The sequence below is a fragment of the Microcaecilia unicolor genome, chromosome 12 (assembly GCF_901765095.1).
Source record: "Microcaecilia unicolor chromosome 12, aMicUni1.1, whole genome shotgun sequence".
Classification (NCBI taxonomy): Eukaryota; Metazoa; Chordata; class Amphibia; order Gymnophiona; family Siphonopidae; genus Microcaecilia; species Microcaecilia unicolor.
Window position 1 is genome coordinate 181,690 of NC_044042.1, and position 25,664 is coordinate 207,353.

The 25,664-nt window shown below is 46.3% G+C and overlaps 1 protein-coding gene across 1 annotated transcript in view; it reads right to left on the bottom strand.

The window, feature by feature from the left end:
- Positions 1–25,664, bottom strand: part of RBM15 (RNA binding motif protein 15) — a 61,832-nt gene that overhangs the window by 24,756 nt on the left and 11,412 nt on the right. The gene's annotated exons all lie outside the window — the stretch shown is intronic.

Consider the following 25,664-nt stretch of genomic DNA (forward strand, 5'->3'; position numbering starts at 1 on the left):
CTGTTACCACTTGGTCACAGCTGCACTTTACTGAAGAACCGGGTCACCTTGGGATTGTAGAATCAAGCCATGAAATCCTTCACCGGAGTCCGCCAGCGATCCGAAATCTGACAGCCAGCGGAGAGAGCTCCCACTACCCAGCATCCAAGCGATTGCAACTGAAAAAGTTGGCCTGTACACTTAGCACTCCCGCTACGTGAGCTGCAGACAACCAAACTCGACGCTTCTCTGCCCCAAGAGACAGCACGGACGCCTCTTCTGCCAGCGGAGCACTTCATAAGTACATAAGTAGTGCCATACTGGGAAAGACCAAAGGTCCATCTAGCCCAGCATCCTGTCACCGACAGTGGCCAATCCAGGTCAAGGGCACCTGGCACGCTCCCCAAACGTAAAAACATTCCAGACAAGTTATACCTAAAAATGCGGAATTTTTCCAAGTCCATTTAATAGCGGTCTATGGACTTGTCCTTTAGGAATCTATCTAACCCCTTTTTAAACTCCGTCAAGCTAACCGCCCGTACCACGTTCTCCGGCAACGAATTCCAGAGTCTAATTACACGTTGGGTGAAGAAAAATTTTCTCCGATTCGTTTTAAATTTACCACACTGTAGCTTCAACTCATGCCCTCTAGTCCTAGTATTTTTGGATAGCGTGAACAGTCGCTTCACATCCACCCGATCCATTCCACTCATTATTTTATACACTTCTATCATATCTCCCCTCAGCCGTCTCTTCTCCAAGCTGAAAAGCCCTAGCCTTCTCAGCCTCTCTTCATAGGAAAGTCGTCCCATCCCCACTATCATTTTCGTCGCCCTTCGCTGTACCTTTCCCAATTCTACTATATCTTTTTTGAGATACGGAGACCAGTACTGAACACAATACTCCAGGTGCGGTCGCACCATGGAGCGATACAACGGCATTATAACATCCGCACACCTGGACTCCATACCCTTCCTAATAACACCCAACATTCTATTCGCTTTCCTAGCCGCAGCAGCACACTGAGCAGAAGGTTTCAGCGTATCATCGACGACGACACCCAGATCCCTTTCTTGATCCGTAACTCCTAACGCGGAACCTTGCAAGACGTAGCTATAATTCGGGTTCCTCTTACCCACATGCATCACTTTGCACTTGTCAACATTGAACTTCATCTGCCACTTGCACGCCCATTCTCCCAGTCTCGCAAGGTCCTCCTGTAATCGTTCACATTCCTCCTGCGACTTGACGACCCTGAATAATTTTGTGTCATCGGCGAATTTAATTACCTCACTAGTTATTCCCATCTCTAGGTCATTTATAAATACATTAAAAAGCAACGGACCCAGCACAGACCCCTGCGGGACCCCACTAACTACCCTCCTCCACTGAGAATACTGGCCACGCAATCCTACTCTCTGCTTCCTATCTTTCAACCAGTTCTTAATCCATAATAATACCCTACCTCCGATTCCATGACTCTGCAATTTCTTCAGGAGTCTTTCGTGCGGCACTTTGTCAAACGCCTTCTGAAAATCCAGATATACAATATCAACCGGCTCCCCATTGTCCACATGTTTGCTTACCCCCTCAAAAAAATGCATTAGATTGGTGAGGCAAGACTTCCCTTCACTAAATCCGTGCTGACTTTGTCTCATCAGTCCATGTTTTTGTATATGCTCTGCAATTTTATTCTTAATAATAGCCTCCACCATCTTGCCCGGCACCGACGTCAGACTCACCGGTCTATAATTTCCCGTATTGTCGCAGAAAACTCGGACTGGTTGAACTCTCAACAACATCTCAAAATCTAGGAGCGCCAACTGAAACGCCCGAAGTTCCATGAGATTGAACTGCAACCTGGACTCCGAGGGGGACCAACTCCCCTGAGCTGAGTGGCCGAGAACCACATGCCACTCCGACGCGGCGAGAGGCATGCCTCGAGTCAGTATCCGACCTGAGCCAACACCGCAGAGCAAAAGAAGCTCGCGGTGTCCAGGGAAAACGAATCGAAGAACCTTGGAAAGGAAAGACCAACGGTTGAGTAGATACCATTGCAAAGGCTGCATGCGGCTTCGGGCCCAAGGAACGACCCCTGAACATAGTCCAATGCTGTTGGAGCCTTCAGCCGAATGAGGGAAGAAACCTGGCACAGCTTCGCCCGTCGCTGTTCCGGAAGAAAAACTCCGCCCTGACGGGTATCAGTTGTACTACCAGGTACACCAGAGACAGATGGTGTAGCAGCATATGTCTGTAGTACCATTGCATGCTACAAAAAGCAAGCTACAGTGGGTCGTGAAGCTGCACCCCTAGAGCTCAGTGCTTACTCTCAGCTGATTGCAACCACTATTAAGCTATCTCTACACTGAAGTAGCTCCTGGGCCACTCCTCATGAAATTTAGGTACCCCATAAAAAGCAATTAGAGGTACCGGGAACGCTGCAGTACCAGGCAGCTGAGGCTAATATGTAAAAGTGTGGCCAGTATCAGTGTGGTAAGAGAGAGAGAGAGAAGAGCAAAATGTAAAAAACTGAAGAGTTCTGAAAACTGTTCCAGTCATATAAGAACTACTTGGCCAAGAAAGTCATAAGAGATAATGAAATAAAATATGCCCCACTGGAAATCTAGCTGAGCCCACAGTATCTAATAGGTTGGAAAAACCAGCCTTGAACCTATAACCTTCAGGCTGAAAGGCCAGCAGCCCTCATCAATAAAACTAGATTGATGTAAACAATACCCACAGAGCAAATGCCACCAGGGGAGCCCAGAGGGTGCAGGGTTACCAAGAAAACCGAGAGAAACCTGAGAGGCCCGCACTAGCCTCAAAATGTAACATTTCTCACAGAAACATCTAGTCAACAGCCTTAAGCCTGACTACTAAAACACTGTACTGCCATGTCTGAGAAAGGAGAAGAGTGGAAGATAGGGTAGGATCCCTAATTCTGATCCCTTCCTCCCTTCCATTAAAGATGTACACACCCCCTGAACCTCCTCAAGGAGGGTCCAGAAATAGTCTTACTGTAACTCACCTCGAGAAGCACAGGCATCTCTACCAGGAGACTTTCAGAGGCAGTACTTTCCAAGCAGCAGCATAAGGCTCTCACTGTCACGGCACAGCTGCAGGGGACTAAAGGGTCACCTACCTCGCCCCTGGAAAGCTGAGGAAGACTCAAAGCTGTGGAAAACCAATATGCAGAAACTGGAGTGCTCCACACTAGGTTCCCAATCACATTCCTGAAAGATCTACATATAAAACTGCCTGAATTGCAAGCACATCAGAACCCAGGGGAGCACTGGGGCCTCAGCAGTGCCATGTGGAGTGGCAATAAAGATGGAGCTACTAGATTGTAAGCTCTTGAGCAGGGACTGTCTCTTTATGACACATTGAGCCTGAAAATAGGTGGGAAAATGTGGGATACAAATGCAATAAATAAATAAATAAAATAAATGTCAGGTGTTCAGCGCTGCAAGTGTTTGGTAGCGCATACAAATGCTAATAATCAAGCGCGCACATACACCCAAGAACAGAATAGCCTCATGAACCTAACAGGCTTCCGCCGGCTCCTAGTGCCCGACCAAATGGAAGAGCTAACCGCAGAGGATATAAAATTAGCACTTACAATGCTTGTATAAAAGAACGGAATCAGTTCTTCCCTTTAAAGAGCCTGGTCGCGGTGAGGTCAACTCCCCCACCCGCGGGCAACTCCCTCTGTTCAAGGTGCCCTGAAAAGGATTCCCCTGACCCTGGGACAACCTCCGAATCCATATGTCGTCCCAGGGTTATTATGGAGGGCTAAGTGACTTGCTCACGGACAGAAGGAGCAGCAGAGGGAAACGAACCCAGACAGCCAGGTTCAAAGCCTGCTGCACTAACCATTATGCTACTCCTCCACTCTACCGGCCCCTTAAACCCAACCGGGCCGTCTTAAGTGGCTTCTGTACGAACTCAGAGCCCGAGGCAGCAGAGCCTCGAAAATGGCTGCCTCCTGCCCCTCTCCCTCAGAGCACAATAAAAACGCTTTGAGCAAAAAAAAAGAGTACAAACTCCAGGGGAAATGCCCACATAATAGCCTTTTCCGGGAGAGAAATCGAGACTTCTCTGTCGGAAGGAGCCCCAGCAGATCCCGCCGCCGCATCCTGAGACCACGGCACTAGCGAGAAAATGGCGCCGGCGGATCAACTGTTCCAGTCACAGACTTTCCCACCAAGCGAGAAACGATCCCTTTTGGCGCCGTGGTGTACAACACGCGATCCCCTGATCCACACTATTACTCACTACCGTCGCGGAACAAAACTCGCAGGGAAGCGACGTGCCACCGTGCCCCGCAGCGCGAGCCGCGCTTAACGGACTCCAACGGAACGGACATAGCCCCAAAAGCCTTACCTTCTCCACAGTCCCAGCCCTGCTCACGTTCCAATTAAGCTGAACGGAGAATTGTTCCAAGCGCCAAGAAAGCCAAAATGAGGCTGGACTGGAGAATCGTTCCGTCTGGTTCTTTTTTTTTTTTTTAAGAGACAGGAGAGGAATACAGCCAAAATCCTCAACAGAATTTAAGTAGGCTGAAAGGGGGAGACGGGTAGGGACCTGGCACCACCAGGTGTATCCCAGAATGTGCTCCAGCACCTCAACCCCAGAGAAAGCTCAACACACCCGAGGGAACGGGATAGGAGCCTCAGGCCACAGAGCTGCACTTTATGCTCCCTTCTACCTGCTAGATAGAGAGAATACTGAAGTGAGGCTGGCTGCACATGCTCTATTGTAGCAAACTTCTGAGTTCTCTCTATCTAACCTGCTAGAGGAGGGGCATAACCCACAATTCTCTGGATTGATCTGGGGACGCTATGGAAACAGGTCTTTCTCTGTCGTCATCTACTATGTTACTATGTAATTATGTTTTAATCCAAGTTGTATGGACAGAGAATTCCATAATAGAACAGCTGTAAAAGAGAATAGCTTCTTACAAGATGACTAACCTCAAAGAACACAGTAAAGAAACAGCAAGTTTATTTCTATAAATCACATCTACAAGAGCTAGGCCTGTCCTTAAAGAAATAAGTGAGACTAAACACTCAGGACATCCTCCATGCATTATTTTAAAACTAAACAAAGACGTAAATTCATATCACGGCAGCAATAGGAAGCCAATGCAAACTCTTTAATAAAGGAGTTACACTATCAAATTTGGATTTGTAAAGTAGAACTCTTGCTGCATTATTTTGTAATAACTGGATCCTGAAAATCAAGTTCTTAAATAGACCCAAATAGAATGAATTGCAGTAATCAATTCTACAGGGGAAAAAAACAAAAACAAAAACCCATGAGCAATTTTTGGCATGTCATCTAGAGAAAACTAAGCACAGATCTGACACATCAGAAGAAGCTGAAGAAATACTGAAGAAAATAAATCATTCAAAAGAGAGATTTTTGTACACATCTCAGATCTAGATTAAGACTCCACTCAGGGAAAATACACCAACAAGGAGGCTTCAACTGATTGACCCCCTGAAGAAACTAGACAACATCTGGATGAAATGCCAAGGAAGAATTCTTGAGGCACTCTCTAAAGCACGCAAGTGCAGTAACCTACACCTTAAGGGAACTGAAAGCCTGACCCTTCTTAAAACTTTCCGAAGACTGGTCAGAGCTATCCACCAGTGCAAACTACCATGTTTCCAAGTTTATTAAGCACATCAAACAAATATCTGAGCAGCTTACAATTCTAGTGACTGTAGAGGTAGGGAGAAAGATTAAGAGGACAGAGGGTAAGATGAAACTACAATAAGTAACAGAAAAGATGGGGCAGTAGTAGAAGACAGAAAGGGGATAAAAAAGCAGACCTGGAATAGCTGGCAGGCCCCGCCCAGGGACTGCCCTAGAAGAGTATAAAAGTGTATTCAAAGAGAAATGTTTTAAGATCAGATTTACATTTTGCTAATGAGGTCTGCAATCTGAGATGAAGAGGTAGGACATTCCATAAAATGGGACCAGACGAGAAAATAGAATGATGCATGGTAATGTATCTGATTTGTCAAAATGAGGGTATAACCAGAAGATGCTGCTAAGAGGAATGAAGAGCACGCGAAGGAGAATAAGCACTCAGGACATAAGCCAAGAAAGGGCAGCCAGAGCTTCTGGCCTATCAGGTCCAGGGAAGATGAATGTTGTAGTCCATCAACACAGGAGACCGAGAGAGTAGAGACAATTGAAGCAGTCTCAGGTGCGTTTCTGCCAAGGAAGAACTTCCAACGTGGAAGCCACAGTCCTTAAAGCTTAAACATCATCCCAAGTCCTTGGGAGCTGAAGCTGAAAGAAGCTCTTGATCTATGTATGAGTTTTGAGCTGGCGTGCTAAAGGAGAAATAAGTACATAAGCATTGCCATACTGGGACAGAAAGGTCCATCAAGCCCAGCATCCTGTTTCCAACAGTGGCCAATCCAGGTCACAAGTACCTGGCAAGATCCCCAAAAAGGTACAATACATTTCATGCTGCTTATCCTATAAATAACTGATACACAACCAATCAATAGTAGAGTTCAAATAGTGCCAGATGGTCACATTGATTTGTTTTTAGGGAAGTCTCATACAAGTCACTAAATAATTCTTTTACCATTCATCTGGTACGCCTCATCGCTGTGACAATTATAATCAGACAACCTCCAACCATCCGTAACTACTAAAATAACTATTTGAATTCTACTATTGATTGGTTGTATATCGGTTATTTGTTCAGTAGATTAAATGCCACCACAATTTTGACAGTGTATCCTATAAATAAGCAGTGGATTTTCCCAAGTCCATTTTAATAATGGTCTATGGACATTTCCTTTAGGAAGCCATCCAAACTTTTTTAAACCCCGCAAACTGCTTTTACTACATTCTCTGGCAATAAATTCCAGAGTTTAATTAGTACAGATACCATGCTACAAAAAAATATTCTAGGCATCGACCATACAGCCCAGTGAGTGAAGGGACCCCTCCCCTCCCGAGAAGAAACCTGAAGGCTTTCCTGATGAAAGGAAGCCCTGTTGAACCAGTAACAATACAAAGCTTATAAGCATGCATATACCCTTAATCAGATCAATGAAGATAACAACAACAACAAAAAAAGAAAACCTATGTATACCTAGGGAATATACAAAATTTAATAATCAATCTAAAAACAATCTCATTATAAAGGCAAAGTTTTGAAATAGTCAAGTTTTAAAGATGTTTTCTAAAAATAACCAGTGGATATTCTATTATCCATAGGAAGATCATTCCACATCTTCATGGCCTGGTAAAGAAAGTGGACATAATAATCCATTTTCCCTTTTTCCCTTTTGGAAAATGTAATGACATTCAATTCCTTAGTCGTAGCATACCTTTAGAAAGTGGAAGGGACACAACTGTAGTCATATGTTGTGGAGCTTGTCCATATAAACTTTTCAACACCATGGTATATACCTTAAAGATCAGGAGCCCTGTTTTAGGCACGCTAGTGTTTTTAAGCGTGCGCTAAATGCTAGAGACACCTATATTACACCTATGGTCTCTTAATGTTTCTCATACCTCACAGTAACGCTATCTGCTTTTGTCTCACCTAGAATGTAAACCACACTGAACCCTGGAAAGAGGATATACAAGAATTAAATATATTCCTATGGGTGTCTTTAGCGTTTAGCGCACACTAAGCTGGGCTTGTTGGACCTTTGGTCTCTCCCAGTGTGGCAATACTTGTGTACTTAAAGCAAAAGGCATCCACTTGAAAAGGACAGCATCAAACCAGCTTCTAATCTGCAGTCATGTACTTCTTTAAAAGCAGTGCCCCCTTCCACTGGATTCACCGTTTTCTTAGTTTCAAGTTGCCTAAGGGGGTCGCTTTTAATCACTGTGGTAACCATCTCCTCAGTGAGAATACGATAGCTCATGCTACCTGAGATCAGGGTGTCCCAATTCAGACAGGATCAGTTCCTGCATAGCCTCATGAATATGGAAAGTCTTAGAAGGCTTTATTGTGCCCAACAGAATCTGCAGATGCAGGAACTTGACAAGACAAGAGAGGAAATAGTTAGAATTTCTAGCGCTTTAGTAATAAGAACAGGGAGTTCATCTCTATGGAAAAACTGGCTGCTGTGGGATCATCCCTTTCAGCATTAGAAACATCTCCATCAGTAACAGTGTTAGAGAATGACCAGAAGCCACTGAAAGGGCTGCTTCTGAATCATGCCCAGAAACCACAGATTTTATTTTTCTTACATTTGTACCCCGCGCTTTTCCACTCATAGCAGGTTCAATGCGGCTTACATATTATATATAGGTACTTATTTGTACCTGGGGCAATGGAGGGTGAAGTGACTTGCCCAGAGTCACAAGGAGCTGCCTGTGCCTGCAGTGGGAATCGAACCCAGTTCCCCAGGACCAAAGTCCACCACTCTAACCACTAGGCCACTCCTCCACAGATAGCTCATCTAGATCTCTAAAACTGTCAACTCTCCTTCTCTTAGAATATTGCTCCTCTAAGGGAAACTGGCGCAATTTGACAGACTGAAGACTAGCAAATTGCGTGGACCGGATGGTATTCATCCCAGAGTACTGAAAGAATTGAAAAATGAACTTGTGGAACTATTGTTAGTAATATGTAATTTAGCTTTAAAATCGAGCATGGTACCGGAAGATTGGAGGGTAGCCCATTAAAGCGAATGCTACATACCTGTAGAAGGTATTCTCCGAGGACAGCAGGCTGATTGTTCTCACTGATGGGGTGACGTCCACGGCAGCCCCTCCAATCGGAATCTTCACTAGCAAAGTCCTTTGCTAGCCCTCGCGCGCATGCGCGGCCGTCTTCCCGCCCGAAACCGGCTCGAGCCGGCCAGTCCAGTATGTAGCAAGACAATACTCTTAAGGGAAGACACAACTCCAAAGGGGAGGCGGGCGGGTTTGTGAGAACAATCAGCCTGCTGTCCTCGGAGAATACCTTCTACAGGTATGTAGCATTCGCTTTCTCCGAGGACAAGCAGGCTGCTTGTTCTCACTGATGGGGTATCCCTAGCCCCCAGGCTCACTCAAAACAACAACCATGGTCAATTGGGCCTCGCAACGGCGAGGACATAACAGAGATTGACCTAAAAAAATTTACCAACTAACTGAGAGTGTAGCCTGGAACAGAACAAACAGGGCCCTCGGGGGGTGGAGTTGGATCCTAAAGCCCAAACAGGTTCTGAAGAACTGACTGCCCGAACCGACTGTCGCGTCGGGTATCCTGCTGCAGGCAGTAATGGGATGTGAATGTGTGGACAGAAGCCCACGTCGCAGCTTTGCAAATTTCTTCAATGGAGGCTGACTTCAAGTGGGCTACCGACGCAGCCATGGCTCTAACATTATGAGCCGTGACATGACCCTCAAGAGCCAGCCCCGCCTGGGCGTAAGTGAAGGAAATGCAATCTGCTAGCCAATTGGATATGGTGCGTTTCCCTACAGCCACTCCCCTCCTATTGGGATCAAAAGAAACAAACAATTGGGCGGACTGTCTGTGGGGCTGTGTCCGCTCCAAGTAGAAGGCCAATGCTCTCTTGCAGTCCAATGTGTGCAGCTGACGTTCAGCAGGGCAGGAATGAGGACGGGGAAAGAATGTTGGCAAGACAATTGACTGGTTCAGATGGAACTCCGACACGACCTTTGGCAAGAACTTAGGGTGAGTGCGGAGGACTACTCTGTTATGATGAAATTTGGTGTAAGGGGCCTGGGCTACCAGGGCCTGAAGCTCACTGACTCTACGAGCTGAAGTAACTGCCACCAAGAAAATGACCTTCCAGGTCAAGTACTTCGGATGGCAGGAATTCAGTGGCTCAAACGGAGGTTTCATCAGCTGGGTGAGAACGACATTGAGATCCCATGACACTGTAGGAGGCTTGACAGGGGGCTTTGACAAAAGCAAACCTCTCATGAAGCGAACAACTAAAGGCTGTCCTGAGATCGGCTTACCTTCCACATGGTAATGGTATGCACTGATTGCACTAAGATGAACTCTTACAGAGTTGGTCTTGAGACCAGACTCAGACAAGTGCAGAAGGTATTCAAGCAGGGTCTGTGGAGGACAAGAGCGAGGATCTAGGGCCTTGCTGTCACACCAGACGGCAAACCTCCGCCAATGAAAGAAGTAACTTCTCTTAGTGGAGTCTTTCCTGGAAGCAAGCAAGATGCGGGAGACACCCTCTGGCAGACCCAAAGAGGCAAAATCTACGCCCTCAACATCCAGGCCGTGAGAGCCAGAGACTGGAGGTTGGGATGCAGAAGAGCCCCTTCGTCCTGCGTGATGAGGGTCGGAAAACACTCCAATCTCCACGGTTCTTCGGAGGATAACTCCAGAAGAAGAGGGAACCAGATCTGACGCGGCCAAAAAGGAGCAATCAGGATCATGGTGCCTCGGTCTTGCTTGAGTTTCAACAAAGTCTTCCCCACCAGAGGAATGGGAGGATAAGCATACAGCAGACCCTCCCCCCAGTCCAGGAGGAAGGCATCCGATGCCAGTCTGCCGTGGGTCTGAAGCCTGGAACAGAACTGAGGGACTTTGTGGTTCACTCGAGATGCGAAGAGATCCACCAAGGGGGTGCCCCACGCTTGGAAGATCTGGCGCACCACTTTGGAATTGAGCGACCACTCGTGAGGTTGCATAATCCTGCTCAGTCTGTCGGCCAGACTGTTGTTTACGCCTGCCAGATATGTGGCTTGGAGCACCATGCCGTTCCGGCGAGCCCAGGTCCACATGCTGACGGCTTCCTGACACAGGGGGCGAGATCCGGTGCCCCCCTGCTTGTTTACATAATACATGGCAACCTGGTTGTCTGTCTGAATTTGGATAATTTGGTGGGACAGCCGATCTCTGAAAGCCTTCAGAGCGTTCCAGATCGCTCGTAACTCCAGAAGATTGATCTGTAGATCGCGTTCTTGGAGGGACCAGCTTCCTTGGGTGTGAAGCCCATCGACATGAGCTCCCCATCCCAGGAGAGACGCATCCGTGGTCAGCACTTTTTGTGGCTGAGGAATTTGGAAGGGACGTCCCAGAGTCAAATTGGTCCAAATCGTCCACCAATACAGGGATTCGAGAAAACTCGTGGACAGGTGGATCACGTCCTCTAGTCCCCCAGCGGCCTGATACCACTGGGAGGCTAGGGTCCATTGAGCAGATCTCATGTGAAGGCGGGCCATGGGAGTCACATGAACTGTGGAGGCCATGTGGCCCAGCAATCTCAACATCTGCCGAGCTGTGATCTGCTGGGACGCCCGCACCCGGGAGACGAGGGACAACAAGTTGTTGGCTCTCGTCTCTGGGAGATAGGCGCGAGCCGTCCGAGAATCCAGCAGGGCTCCTATGAATTCGAGGTTCTGCACTGGAAGAAGATGGGACTTTGGGTAATTTATCACAAACCCCAGTAGCTCCAGAAGGCGAATAGTCATCTGCATGGACTGCAGGGCTCCTGCCTCAGATGTGTTCTTCACCAGCCAATCGTCGAGATATGGGAACACGTGCACTCCCAGCCTGCGAAGTGCCGCTGCTACCACAGCTAGGCACTTTGTGAACACCCTGGGCGCAGAGGCGAGCCCAAAGGGTAGCACACAGTACTGGAAGTGGCGGGTGCCCAACTGAAATCGCAGATACTGTCTGTGAGCTGGCAGTATCGGGATGTGTGTATAGGCATCCTTCAAGTCCAGAGAGCATAGCCAATCGTTTTGCTGAATCATGGGGAGAAGGGTGCCCAGGGAAAGCATCCTGAACTTTTCTTTTACGAGATATTTGTTCAGGGCCCTTAGGTCTAGGATGGGACGCATCCCCCCTGTTTTCTTTTCCACAAGGAAGTACCTGGAATAGAATCCCAGCCCTTCTTGCCCGGATGGCACGGGCTCGACCGCATTGGCGCTGAGAAGGGCGGAGAGTTCCTCTGCAAGTACCCTCTTGTGCTGGAAGCTGTAAGACTGAGCTCCCGGTGGACAATTTGGAGGGTTTGATGCCAAATTGAGGGTGTATCCTTGCCGGACTATTTGCAGAACCCACTGATCGGAGGTTATGAGAGGCCACCTTTGGTGAAAAGCTTTCAACCTCCCTCCGACTGGCAGGTCGCCCGGCACGGACACTTGGATGTCAGCTATGCTCTGCTGGAGCCAGTCAAAAGCTCGCCCCTTGCTTTTGCTGGGGAGCCGCGGGGCCTTGCTGAGTCGCACGCTGCTGACGAGAGCGAGCGCGCTGGGGCTTAGCCTGGGCCGCAGGCTGTCGGGAAGGAGGATTGTACCTACGCTTGCCAGAAGAGTAGGGAACAGTCTTCCTTCCCACGAAAAATCGTCTACCTGTAGAGGTAGAAGCTGAAGGCTGCCGGCGGGCGAATTTGTCGAATGCGGTGTCCCGCTGGTGGAGAGACTCTACCACCTGTTCGACTTTTTCGCCAAAAATGTTGTCCGCACGGCAAGGCGAGTCCGCAATCCGCTGCTGGATTCTATTCTCCAGGTCGGCGGCGCGCAGCCATGAGAGCCTGCGCATCACCACACCTTGAGCAGCGGCCCTGGACGCAACATCAAAAGTGTCATAAACTCCTCTGGCCAGGAATTTTCTGCACGCCTTCAGCTGCCTGACCACCTCCTGAAAAGGCTTGGCTTGCTCAGGGGGAAGAGCATCAACCAAGCCCGCCAACTGCCGCACATTGTTCCGCATGTGTATGCTCGTGTAGAGCTGGTAAGACTGGATCTTGGACACGAGCATAGAGGAATGGTAGGCCTTCCTCCCAAAGGAGTCTAAGGTTCTAGCGTCCTTGCCCGGGGGCGCCGAAGCATGTTCCCTAGAACTCTTAGCCTTCTTTAGGGCCAAATCCACAACTCCAGAGTCGTGAGGCAACTGAGTGCGCATCAGCTCTGGGTCCCCATGGATCCGGTACTGGGACTCGATCTTCTTGGGAATGTGGGGATTACTTAATGGCTTGGTCCAGTTCGCAAGCAATGTCTTTTTCAGGACATGGTGCAAGGGAACAGTGGACGCTTCCTTAGGTGGAGAAGGATAGTCCAGGAGCTCAAACATTTCAGCCCTGGGCTCGTCCTCCACAACCACCGGGAAGGGGATGGCCGTAGACATCTCCCGGACAAAGGAAGCAAAAGACAGACTCTCGGGAGGAGAAAGCTGTCTTTCAGGAGAGGGAGTGGGATCAGAAGGAAGACCCTCAGACTCCTCGTCAGAGAAATATCGAGGATCTTCCTCTTCCTCCCACGAGGCCTCACCCTCGGTGTCAGACACAAGTTCACGAACCTGTGTCTGCAACCTCGCCCTGCTCGACTCAGTGGAGCCACGTCCACGATGGGGGCGTCGAGAGGTAGACTCCCTCGCCCGCATCGGCGAAGCTCCCTCCGCCGACGTAGTCGGGGAGCCTTCCTGGGAGGTGGCCGCGGTCGGTACCGCGACGTCGGGGACCTCAACCTGGGCGATGGGCCAGCCGGCGCCACGCTCGACGGTACCGGAGGCGCAAGCACCGCCGGTACCGGAGGGGTAGGGCGCAACAGCTCTCCCAGAATCTCTGGGAGAACGGCCCGGAGGCTCTCGTTTAGAGCGGCTGTAGAGAAAGGCTGTGAGGTCGATGCAGGCGTCGACGTCAGTACCTGTTCCGGGCGTGGAGGCTGTACCGGGCTGTCCAGAGCGGAGCGCATCGACACCTCCTGAACAGAGGGTGAGCGGTCCTCTCGGTGCCGATGCCTGCTGGGTGCCGAATCCCTCGGCGACCCAGAGCTCTCGGTGCCGACATGGGGAGGAGACCGGTGTCGATGCTTCTTCGATTTCTTCCGAAGCATGTCACCGGAGCTCCCCGGCACCGACGAGGAGGACGTCGAATCCATCCGTCGCTTCCTCGGGGCCGAGACTGAAGAAGGTCGATCTCGGGGGGGCTGTACCGCAGGAGCCCTCAGGGTAGGAGGAGACCCACCCGAGGGCTCACCGCCACCAGCAGGGGAATGGACAGCCCTCACCTGCACTCCACCCGATGCACCACCGTCCGACGACATCAGCAGACGAGGTCCTGGTACCACCGACGTCGATGCAGCTATCCGATGTCTCGGCGCCGATGCAGAGGCCCGATGCCTCGATGCACTCGATGCAGGGGTGGCCGAGGAAGATGGTCTGGACGCTGACGACGTCGATGCACTCGAAGATCCCGGTGCCGATGCCGACGAAGAGCCCGAGAACAACACGTTCCACTGGGCTAGTCTCGCTACCTGAGTCCGCCTTTGAAGAAGGGAACACAGACTACAGTTCTGAGGGCGGTGCTCGGCCCCCAGACACTGAAGACACGACGAGTGTCGATCAGTGAGCGAGATAACCCGGGCGCACTAGGTGCACTTCTTGAAGCCGCTGGAAGGCTTCGATGTCATGGGCGGAAAAATCACGCCGGCGAAATCAAAAGCCGAAATGGCGAAAATTGAAGCACCAAAAATTTAGAGGGAGAAAAAATCTCGACCGAGGCCGAAAAGAGGCCTACCCCGACGACGAAAGAAAACTTACCGGGGCAAAAAGCTGGAAGTACGGGGAGGATTGACACGAAACCCGGTCGGAGGGTTTCCGGAGCACTTCCCGACTAACAAAGCTTTCCCGAAGGAAAAAAACACGCTCAAACAGAATTTGGACGCGCGAGGTCGACTTTCCGGGGCTCGACACGGCGAAAACACGACCGTACCGAGTGCGGACAAAAGAAGACTGGCCGGCTCGAGCCGGTTTCGGGCGGGAAGACGGCCGCGCATGCGCGGTGCGCGCGGGCGCGCGAGGGCTAGCAAAGGACTTTGCTAGTGAAGATTCCGATTGGAGGGGCTGCCGTGGACGTCACCCCATCAGTGAGAACAAGCAGCCTGCTTGTCCTCGGAGAATGCCAATATTTTAAAAAGGTTCCAGAGGGAATCCGGGAAATTATAGACCAGTGAGCCTGATGTCTGTGCCGGGCAAAATGGTAGAGACTATTATAAAGAACAAAATTACAGAGCATATTCAAAAGCATGGATTAATGAGACAAAGTCAACATGGATTTAGTGAAGGGAAATCTTGCCTCACCGATCTTTTACACTTTTTTTGAACGGGTGAACAAACATGTAGATAAAAGCGAGCCAGTTGATATTATATATCTGAATTTTCAAAAGGCGTTTGACAAAGTACCTCATGAAAGACTCCAGAAGAAATTGGAGAGTCATGGGATAGTGTCCTATTGTGGATTAAAAACTGGTTAAAAGACAGAAAACAGAGAGTAGGGTTAAATGGTCTGTATTTATGTGTTACATTTGTATCCCACATTTTCCCACCTTTTTGCAGGCTCAATATGGCTTACAAGGTACCATAAATGGCGTTAGCCGATTCCGGTCTGAACAAATACAAGGTATGAAAGAATACAAGGTGATATTGTGGTAGAATGAGGTGCATATATGGTAAGTACAATTGGGGGGAACTTACAGAGGGAGAAGAAGAGTTAGGATATGTCCATTACGGTGTTTGGTTACGTTGTGTCGCAGGTACCCAGGTATTTTTATGTTGGGTCGGTGGGGTTTGCTTTTTTGAACAGGACTGTTTTTAGTGCTTTCCGGAAATTTAGGTGGTCGAGCGTAGTTTTAACTGCTTTTGGCAGTGCGTTCCATAGTTGTGCACTTAGGTAGGAAAAGCTGGATGATTAGGTGAATTTGTATTTGAGTCCTTTGTTGCTTGGGTAATGGAGGTTTAGGTATGATCATGCAGATTTTGTGGTGTTTCTGGTTGGCAGGTTGATGAGATCTGTCATGTATCCCAGTGCCTCGCCATAAATAATTTTATGAACAGTTGTGCATATTTTGAAAGTGATACATTCCTCGATTAGTAGCCAATGCAGTTTTTCTCGGAGTGGTTTGGCGCTGTCAAAATGCGTTTTTCCAAATATAAGCCTAGCTGCTGTGTTTTGGGCGGTCTGAAGTTTCTTTATGATTTGATCCTTGCATCCCGCATAGATTCCATTGCAGTAGTCTGCATGGCTTAGTACCACTGACTGTATCAGGTTACGAAATATTTCCCTCGGGAAGAATGGTTTCATGCGTTTTGAGTTTCCACATTGAGAAAAACATTTTCTTTATAGTGAATTTCACTTGGGTCTCTAGTGAGAGGTTACGGTCGATCGAGAATTTTCAGGCTGTCCGAGATAGGGAAGGTGTATCCTGGGGTGTTAATGTGTGTGGGTTTGTATGTATTGTATTGGGAAGAGATGAGACAGTGTGTTTTTTCTGTATTGAGTTTTAGTTGGAATGCATTTGCCCATGAGTTCATGATGTTTAGGCTGAGCTTGATTTCGTTGGTGATTTCTGCCAGATTGTGTTTGTAGGGGATGTATAATGTGACATCATCAGCGTAGATAAATGGGTTAAGGCCTTGGGTGGATAAGGCCTTGGCTAGCGGAGTCATCATGAGGTTGAAAAGGATTGGTGATAGTGGTGATCCTTGCGGTACTCTGCAGTCTGTTTTCCACGGTGACGATATGTATGTGTTTGATTTCACTTGATATGTTCTGGTGGTTAGAAAATACTTTATCCAAATGAAAGTGCCACCACCGATTCCGAAGTATTCTAGGAGTCTTAGCAATATGTTATGGTTAACCATGTCGAACGCACTTGAAATGTCAAATTGGAGGAGGAGAATGCTCTTGCCTATTGCTATTTCCTGCTTGAATTTGGTTAGGAGAGTAAGTAGTACTGTTTCGGTGCTGTGTAGGGGTCAAAATCCTGATTGTGACTCATGTAATAAAGTGAATTTGTTTATGTAGCCATTAAGTTGTTTGGTCACCAGTCCTTCCATTAGTTTGACTACTAATGGGATAGATGCTACTGGGCGGTGGTTGGTAATGTCGTTTGTTTTTTTCTTGGTGCCTTTTGGTATTGGGGTGAACAGGATGTTGCCTTTTTCTTTAGGGAAGATACCCTGCTGAAGCATGAAGTTTAAGTGGGATGTGAGATCTGTTATGAAGCAGTGAGGGGCAGATTGTATTAGGTAGCTGGGGCAGGTGTCCAGTTGACAGTGGCTGTTAAGAGTATTTTCTAATCGCCTGGGTAACTGTGTCGGCGCCAAAAAGAGCGAAATTTGACCATATTCGGTCCGCAGGGTATTCACCAGGGGTTGGATCTAGACCATTAATGAAGTTTTATTTATTTATGTGTTACATTTGTATCCCATATTTTCCCACCTTTTTGCAGGCTCAATGTGGCTTACATGGTACCATAAACGGCGTTAGTCGATTCCGGTCTGAACAAATACAAGGTATGAAAGAATACAAGGTGATATTGTGGTAGAATGAGGTGCATATATGGTAGGTACAATTGGGGGAACTTACAGAGGGAGAAGAAGAGTTAGGATATGTCCATTACGGTCTTAAGTTTTCTATGTCCATGTTGTTCTCAGGTAAGGTTTTGCGCAGGTTTGCGATTTTTTCATTGAAATATTTAGCAAGGTTGTCTGCAGATGGGATTGTCAGTGTTGGTTGTGATGACTGGTGTTGTGTCTAGTAGTTTGTCCACGAGATGGTATAGTTTCTTCGTGTTTTTGTAGTCCGGCCCAATTTTAGTTTTGTAGTATGATCTTTTGGTCTGTCTTATTGCGTATTTGTATTTCCTTTGTAGTTGTTTCCATGCGTTCAGTTTGTGTTCATATTTTATTTTTTTCCATTCGCGTTCCAGTTTCCTTGATTGTGTTTTTAGTTTTTTCAATTCTTCGTTGAACCACGGTATCGAGTTGTGTCCACGTGAAGTTCTTGTTTGTAAGGGTGCTATTTCGTCTAATACATGTCTGCATCTTTTGTCCCATTCTGAGAGGTAGTAAATGGAGTCCATTTGTGGTGTCCAATCGTTGTTGTAAATCTGTTGCCAGAAAGTACCCGGGTCTATTTGGCCTCTCATGGTGTGGGTTGTGTGTTCTCGTGTGTGGAAAGAGCCCCTTTTCCGCCATTTTAGGGATAGGTTTAGTTTGTAATGGTCGGTCCATGGTGTTTCTGTCCATCTAACTTATGTACTTATGTACTTATGTTATGGTTAGGTTCTGATCAGTAGACAGTTTGAATGAGATGAGGTTGAGTGTATGACCCTTCGCATGGGTTGTTTGCATGTGTGGCCATGTAAGATCACATAGATGAAGTCCTTGTATTCTCGTGTGTTGGTAGAGTTTGGGTCTTCAAGGTGAAGGTTAATGTCTCAATGGAGATGGGTAGATAGTGGGATTCCTCAGGGGTCTGTGCTGGGACCGCTGCTTATTAACATATTTGTAAATGATCTAGAGATGGAAGTAACTAGTGATGTAATTAAACCCGAATTATAGCTACGTCATGCAAGGTTCCACGTTAGGAGTCACTGACCAAGAAAGGGGGGGGGGTCTAGGCGTCGTCATTGATGATATGTTGAAACCCTCTGTTCAGTGTGCTGTGGCGGCTAAGAAAGCACATAAAATTTTAGATATTATTATAAAAGGAATGGAAAACAAAAATGAGGACTTTATATTGCCTTTGTATTGGTCCATAGTGCAACCGCACTTCGAATATTGTGTTCAATTCTGGTCACCGCATCTAAAAAAAAAGATATAGTGGAATTAGAAAAGGTACAGAGAAGGGTGATGAAAATGATAAAGGGGATAACGACTTCCCTATAAGGAAAGGCTGAAGCGTCTAGGGCTCTTCAGAAGAGACGGCTGAGGGGAGATATGAGAGAGGTCTATAAAATAATAAGTGGAGAGGAACGGGTAGACGTTAATCGTTTATTTACTCTTTCCAAAAATACTAGCACTAGGGGGCATGCAATGAAGCTACAAAGTAGTTAAATTTAATACAAATTGGAGAAAATGTTTCACTGAACATGTAATTAAACTCTGAAATTCGTTGCCAGGAGAATGTGGTAAAGGCGGTTAGCTTAGCTGGGTTTAAAAATGGTCTGGATGGATTCCTAAAGGAAAAGTCCATATAAAATTATTAAACTGACTTGGGGAAAAATCCACTGCTTATTTCTGGGATAAGCAGAATAAAATGTATTGAGATTTTTTTGGGATCTTGCCAGGTATTTGTGACCTGGATTGGCCACTGTTGCAAACAGGATGCTTGATGAACCTTTGGTCTGTCCCAGTGTGGCAATACTTATGTATGTATATTTTGTAATCACTCATCACCTTGTCTGTGATGTTTTTTTAAATGTATGTAATTTTAATTTTGAACATTTTAATATTATATACCACTTTGGAACAAACTGTACTGAGCAGTATAAATCAAACTGCAACACCTGGTCCTCCATATGCGACAGCCTCTAACCACATGCTTGTGAGGTTCCGGCGGTGTCCGTCCCCCACTCAGGCCAATCTTTGCCACTGCCAGCACAGCACACAACACTGCCACCATGTAGCTTTGGCCACCAGCCACACCCTTGCTATATGCACCCTCTCTTGGAGTAGAGCCGCACTGGCTTATCTCAGCCAGAAAATTGTGCTCAAGAAATCGCTCACCTCAAGTGGCAAGGAGATTACTTTCTTCCCTTCCCATATTATACCCAATTTGGCAAGGTACACTCCACCCAATACTCAAAACCATTTAACCTGGCTGGTTAAATGCTATTTAACTGAATACGTAGTGATATTCAGTGGGGGATAGCTGGCTATCCCCTGCTAAATATTGTCGATTAGGAATGCTGTACGTATACAGCCGTTTTGGGGATTTTTTTTTACACCCCAATATTGTATATCTGCAGTCTGTTGATCTCCAGGCTGAAGTTTGCAAACAGCATTACTTTGTTGTGAAATTTGACATCTCACAATCGCTAGACTCTCATCAAGATCAGTTCTCTATGCTGATAAGCAATTTACACAAAATTGTTTGTGGCTAATTTGACTTCCCAAATCGCTGCACAAGTAACCAGTGCACCCACAGTGGTGTGGGTCAGTAAATACTTCCCTAAGTAGCTTGTACTCATGGTCTTCCATGGGGCCTGCCTCCGTTCCCTCCAGTACACCTGAATTGCAGATATTATTTCTACAGGACCAACACTCCATGTCCTTCATCTTATCCTGGGCCCTTCTCAGAGCTTCCCGGATGCTACTGGCTACCTTCTGTAGCTCAATGTCATTTTCAGTTTCGGGAGAGGCATTGCTCTGTCTATTCCATTCCCCCCCCCCCCCCCCCCCCCCACTCGCCTCTTGCAATTCGATATGCATGGTGCCCATCTCGCTCTGCATTTTAAACAGCTTCACGTTAATTGTAGCATTCCCTGCCTGGACTTCTTTTAGAATCATGTCCAAGGTTGTACTGTGAGCTTGTCAGCTTTGGGCTAGCCTCCCACCCACCACCAGATAATTCGGGAGGAGGGCTACACCAATACAGGCCCTGAGCCATCTTACTGCACTCATGCACTCAACCATGAGTCATTGGCCTGGCCATCCTATTCCCCTCTGCCTTACTCATCCCACAATGGGTACACCACCTGGTAAAAGAAATAAAACAAAGGCCTGCAATACTGAAACTACACAGCAAGAAAACAAAAAGAAACCACAGCCTAGGAGCTCTGTGAAAAGCATTTTTCCTTCAGGCAGCCATCTTAGCTTACACCCCCTCCCCCAAATACTTCACCTCTTGATATGTCAAATAGATAATGATCACTATTCAGCTAAGTTGGAAGTTTTCAAACTATGGCTATACTCAGCAGTAGTATCAATTTAGGCTGTCTCACTAACTACACATGTATATGTAATGTAAATCAGATATTTCAAAGTTATACCTATTTGTGAAGCCCACGTGGCAGACCTTTTATACATCAGCAGCTGAATGTAACTACTTAGATGTCTAAGTGGCACTACCCCTGAAAGCCCCAAATGCTGCCTCCTTTGCAGATAGCGGATTTCAAAATCTTACCAGTAACTGCTTAAGTGCTTTGAAATATTGAGCCATGTTTAAGCAATTTGACATAAGGAGGCATAAACTATAATCAAATGAGGACTCCCAAAATGCAAGGCATAACATCACACTTCTGGGATGTGTTCAATTTCCAAATTCTGCTACTCTACCTAATTCAATGATACGAGACTCTCACAGCCACACAGCAAATGAGAGGAAGCCCATAAGAATTGAATGGGCTTCCTCTCATTTGCCACGCAGGAATTGCTAGATTGGTTTTGTAAAAGAAGCCCTGAGTAACTACACTTCTAGTAGATCTATGTTAAGTCAGCTGTGGTCCTGACTTTCCGACACTGAAATGGCTAACCTGACTTGAGAGGCAGTCATTAAATGAGGTGAAAAACCTCAAATAGCTGCAAATGAAGGTTCAAGATGCCGTAGCTCAGTAGAGACTTGTACCAACGGTGTTGGAAGCCAAACCAGAGAGATAGCAAGGCCAAAAAGGGGGAGGGTATTAAGCATCAATATAAGTGATATCACTGAAAGCTATAGAATTTGTGTTAATGTAGGTGGCAGGGAAGTTTGAGTACATCATTTCTCAATGATGGGGATTTTTATTTTTTTACAATAAAGATAGTAACAGTAGAATAAACTTCTGATCTACTACACATCACCTACTGTCACAATGCACAATTAAGGACAAACTGCACATGCCACATGCTTTTGTAGATAGGATGGTGGGAGTCACTTTCTTTACTACTAAATGTATAGTAGCCAGCTTTGGCGTTCAAACCCAGTCTGAAGCCATATCTTGAAGGGTTATACTTAAATATTTGATTATACATGGTGATCTGTTTAAGCTCGCAAATCAAATGAAAAAGTGATCAGATAAAAATCCAACTCATCCCACCCATATAGGTCAGATTCTTTTTTTATGACTTAGAAATAGAATTCACTCAATATGCAGAACCCATTTAAGAATCAATATACCAAGCAAGGGAGCTCAGGAAATCCCAATTTAGGCAATCCTATAAAAACAGAGTCCAAAGCAGGGATTTTCAACCCAGTTTGGGGTTTTCAGGATATCCCCTGGAAACCCTGACTGGCTGGGTATGCACCGAGGATTGGGTTGAAAACCTCAGGTCTAAAGAATGAAAAGAAAATCTGGCATGACCTGAACAAAGACGGATCAGATAAGAAATATGGGACTGCAAAATCTTTATTACTAAAATAAAAACCAAGCAGCTGTGTCAGGGGCTAAGTTGTGTTCAAATAACACTTCACCACCTTGGCAAGACAGTTCAATTCAGGCACTGGCAACATCTCACAAAAAAATTCTGCAGTTCCCAAAACAGCAGCATATCCCCTGAAAACCAACTGGCTGGGTGTGCCCTGAGGATTCGGTTTTATACCTCTGGTCTATAGAATGAAAAGAAAATCACGTATGGCAGCGATTCAAATTTTTCTGAGGCATTTTGAGAAAATGTATCTTAGAACTTTGAGAGAGCATCTCTGTCTACCAAAGATTAATTCAAACAGTCTAAATCATGGAAATGGATTTCAAATGGGTATGAATCAAGTCAAAGAATCTCTACTACGGACTTCAAAAAGGTGTTCAATTTGGTATGGCAAGAAAGACTGAGGATCCCTGGTAAGTACAGTGCACTCCATTTAAGTACACATCGGATAAGTGCATGTTCTGTTTAACTGCATGCAGTACTTCGGTCCCGTTTTTGGCACCATCAATTTCTATGGGGACAAACTTCGGTTCACCGCACCACTAAGTGCAAGATTCGCTTATACGCATGGTTTAAGACCGCTCCTCTGCAGGAAAGACTCCGCATAAGCACATGCACGGAATATGGAAGCCGATTGGCACGTGACAAAGGGGCAATAAATTTGACATTTCATTGGTTAACTGCCACAGGCAGAATAAGCGAAAGAAAGTTGTTAGAGTGTACACTGGAGTCGTCATTGCGCAACTGTAAGACTTTTCAACACTGGCTGAACGAATAGAAGTTCTTAAATTAGAAAACAAAGTCAAGCATCTATTGCTAAAGAATATGGTGTCAAACCCAGTCAAATTTCACGTATCTTGAAGCAGAAAGATCATCTTCTGGAAGACTGGCTAAACAATACAAATCCACATAGGAAACATAAATGGGCGGGAAAAGCTGAGGATGTAGAAGATGCTCTTCTTCGGTGGTTTTTTCAAGTCAGGAGCAGACAGTTTCCTGTCAGTGGTCCACTGCTTATGGAGAAAGCTAATCAGCTAGCTGAAAGTCTTGGACTAACTGAATTCAAAGCCACTGTTGGATGGTTGGAAAGATGGAAGGAGAGGAACAACATAAAATTCAAGAAACAGCATGGTGAAAAACAAGACGCTGATGACTTTGGTGCTGAAAATTGGGTTCAGTTCTTCCTACCATCTTGAACGACTTTGCACCTCGTGACATTTTCAATGCTGACGAAAACAGTCTCTATTGGCGAGCAATTCTTGATGGAACACTTGCATTCAAACAAGCCGAAACTACAGGAAGTAAAACATCGAAGGACCGACTGACGATCCTCCTTTGCTGCAATATGGATGGGAGTGAGAAGTTGGAACCACTCGTCATTGGAAAGAACAAACTGCCCCGTTGCTTCAACAATGTTAAGCAACTTCCTGTGTCATACAAGGCTAACACAAATTCATGGATGACTGGGGAAATTTGGAAGCAGTGGCTAAAGAAGTTAGACACTAGAATGCGGGCACAAAAGTGTCAGATTTTGTTGATTTGTGATAATTGTGCTGCACACAGCGATGATGTCAGGCTGTCTAACGTCAATGTGGTCTTCCTGCCATCAAACACTACCTCTCTGATCCAATCTAGAGACGGTCATGGAAAAAAATGGGCATGCAAAAGCAAGCAAAAAATGGTGATACAGGAAAGGCATACTAAAGATTTGTAACTTGCAGACAACCCAGATCTGTTGGTGGAAGGTAAAGACCAATTGCAAACGGAATTGACAAAAATATATCAGGCTGGCAAAAACTTTGGACTTCACAGAGAAAACAAACACGATAGGTTTAGGGCACAGTTCTTCACAGATGAAGATGAGATGCTGGAACGTGTAGACCAATTTGTTTACCCGAGAAGTGTAGTTTGTAAGCTCCTTTGAGCAGGGACCATCCTTCTTTGTTAATTTGTACAGCGCTGTGTAACCCTAGTAGCACTCTAGAAATGTTAAGTAGTAGTAGTAGTAGTAAGTGTGATAACCAAAAATAATGACTGTAGAAAAGGAAATGCGATCTGAAAAGCGAGTAGGGCTTTTGCAAGCCTAACCACAACATGGAACAGCAAGAACACAATAACCAAACTATGAATACTGGATACATGTACGATGTCTGCACTGCTATATGCATGCGAGCCACGTACTCAAAATGAAGACACTAAAGTTGAATGTGTTTCAAATCAAGTGTTATTGAAAAACAAGAATAAGCTGGAGGGATATGGTGAGAACCAGAGAGATCCAAGAGGATTTGAACAGGAAAGTAATGATTGTAGACACGTAAATTGGCAATGTTTAGACACATTTGTAGGGTGAATGATGAGATTGATAAGAACAGTGACACTTGGAAGAAGAGAAGACTGGAAAAAAAAAAAAAAAGACATGGTTGGATGATATCCGGGAAATTATAGACCGGTGAGTCTGACGTCGGTGCCGGGCAAGATGGTGGAGGCTATTATTAAGAATAAAATTGCAGAGCATATACAAAAACATGGACTGATGAGACAAAGTCAGCACGGATTTAGTGAAGGGAAGTCTTGCCTCACCAATCTAATGCATTTTTTTGAGGGGGTAAGCAAACATGTGGACAATGGGGAGCCGGTTGATATTGTATATCTGGATTTTCAGAAGGCGTTTGACAAAGTGCCGCACGAAAGACTCCTGAAGAAATTGCAGAGTCATGGAATCGGAGGTAGGGTATTATTATGGATTAAGAACTGGTTGAAAGATAGGAAGCAGAGAGTAGGATTGCGTGGCCAGTATTCTCAGTGGAGGAGGGTAGTTAGTGGGGTCCCGCAGGGGTCTGTGCTGGGTCCGTTGCTTTTTAATGTATTTATAAATGACCTAGAGATGGGAATAACTAGTGAGGTAATTAAATTCGCCGATGACACAAAATTATTCAGGGTCGTCAAGTCGCAGGAGGAATGTGAACGATTACAGGAGGACCTTGCGAGACTGGGAGAATGGGCGTGCAAGTGGCAGATGAAGTTCAATGTTGACAAGTGCAAAGTGATGCATGTGGGTAAGAGGAACCCGAATTATAGCTACGTCTTGCAAGGTTCCGCGTTAGGAGTTACGGATCAAGAAAGGGATCTGGGTGTCGTCGTCGATGATACGCTGAAACCTTCTGCTCAGTGTGCTGCTGCGGCTAGGAAAGCGAATAGAATGTTGGGTGTTATTAGGAAGGGTATGGAGTCCAGGTGTGCGGATGTTATAATGCCGTTGTATCGCTCCATGGTGCGACCGCACCTGGAGTGTTGTGTTCAGTACTGGTCTCCGTATCTCAAAAAAGATATAGTAGAATTGGAAAAGGTACAGCGAAGGGCGACGAAAATGATAGTGGGGATGGGACGACTTTCCTATGAAGAGAGGCTGAGAAGGCTAGGGCTTTTCAGCTTGGAGAAGAGACGGCTGAGGGGAGATATGATAGAAGTGTATAAAATAATGAGTGGAATGGATCGGGTGGATGTGAAGCGACTGTTCACGCTATCCAAAAATACTAGGACTAGAGGGCATGAGTTGAAGCTACAGTGTGGTAAATTTAAAACGAATCGG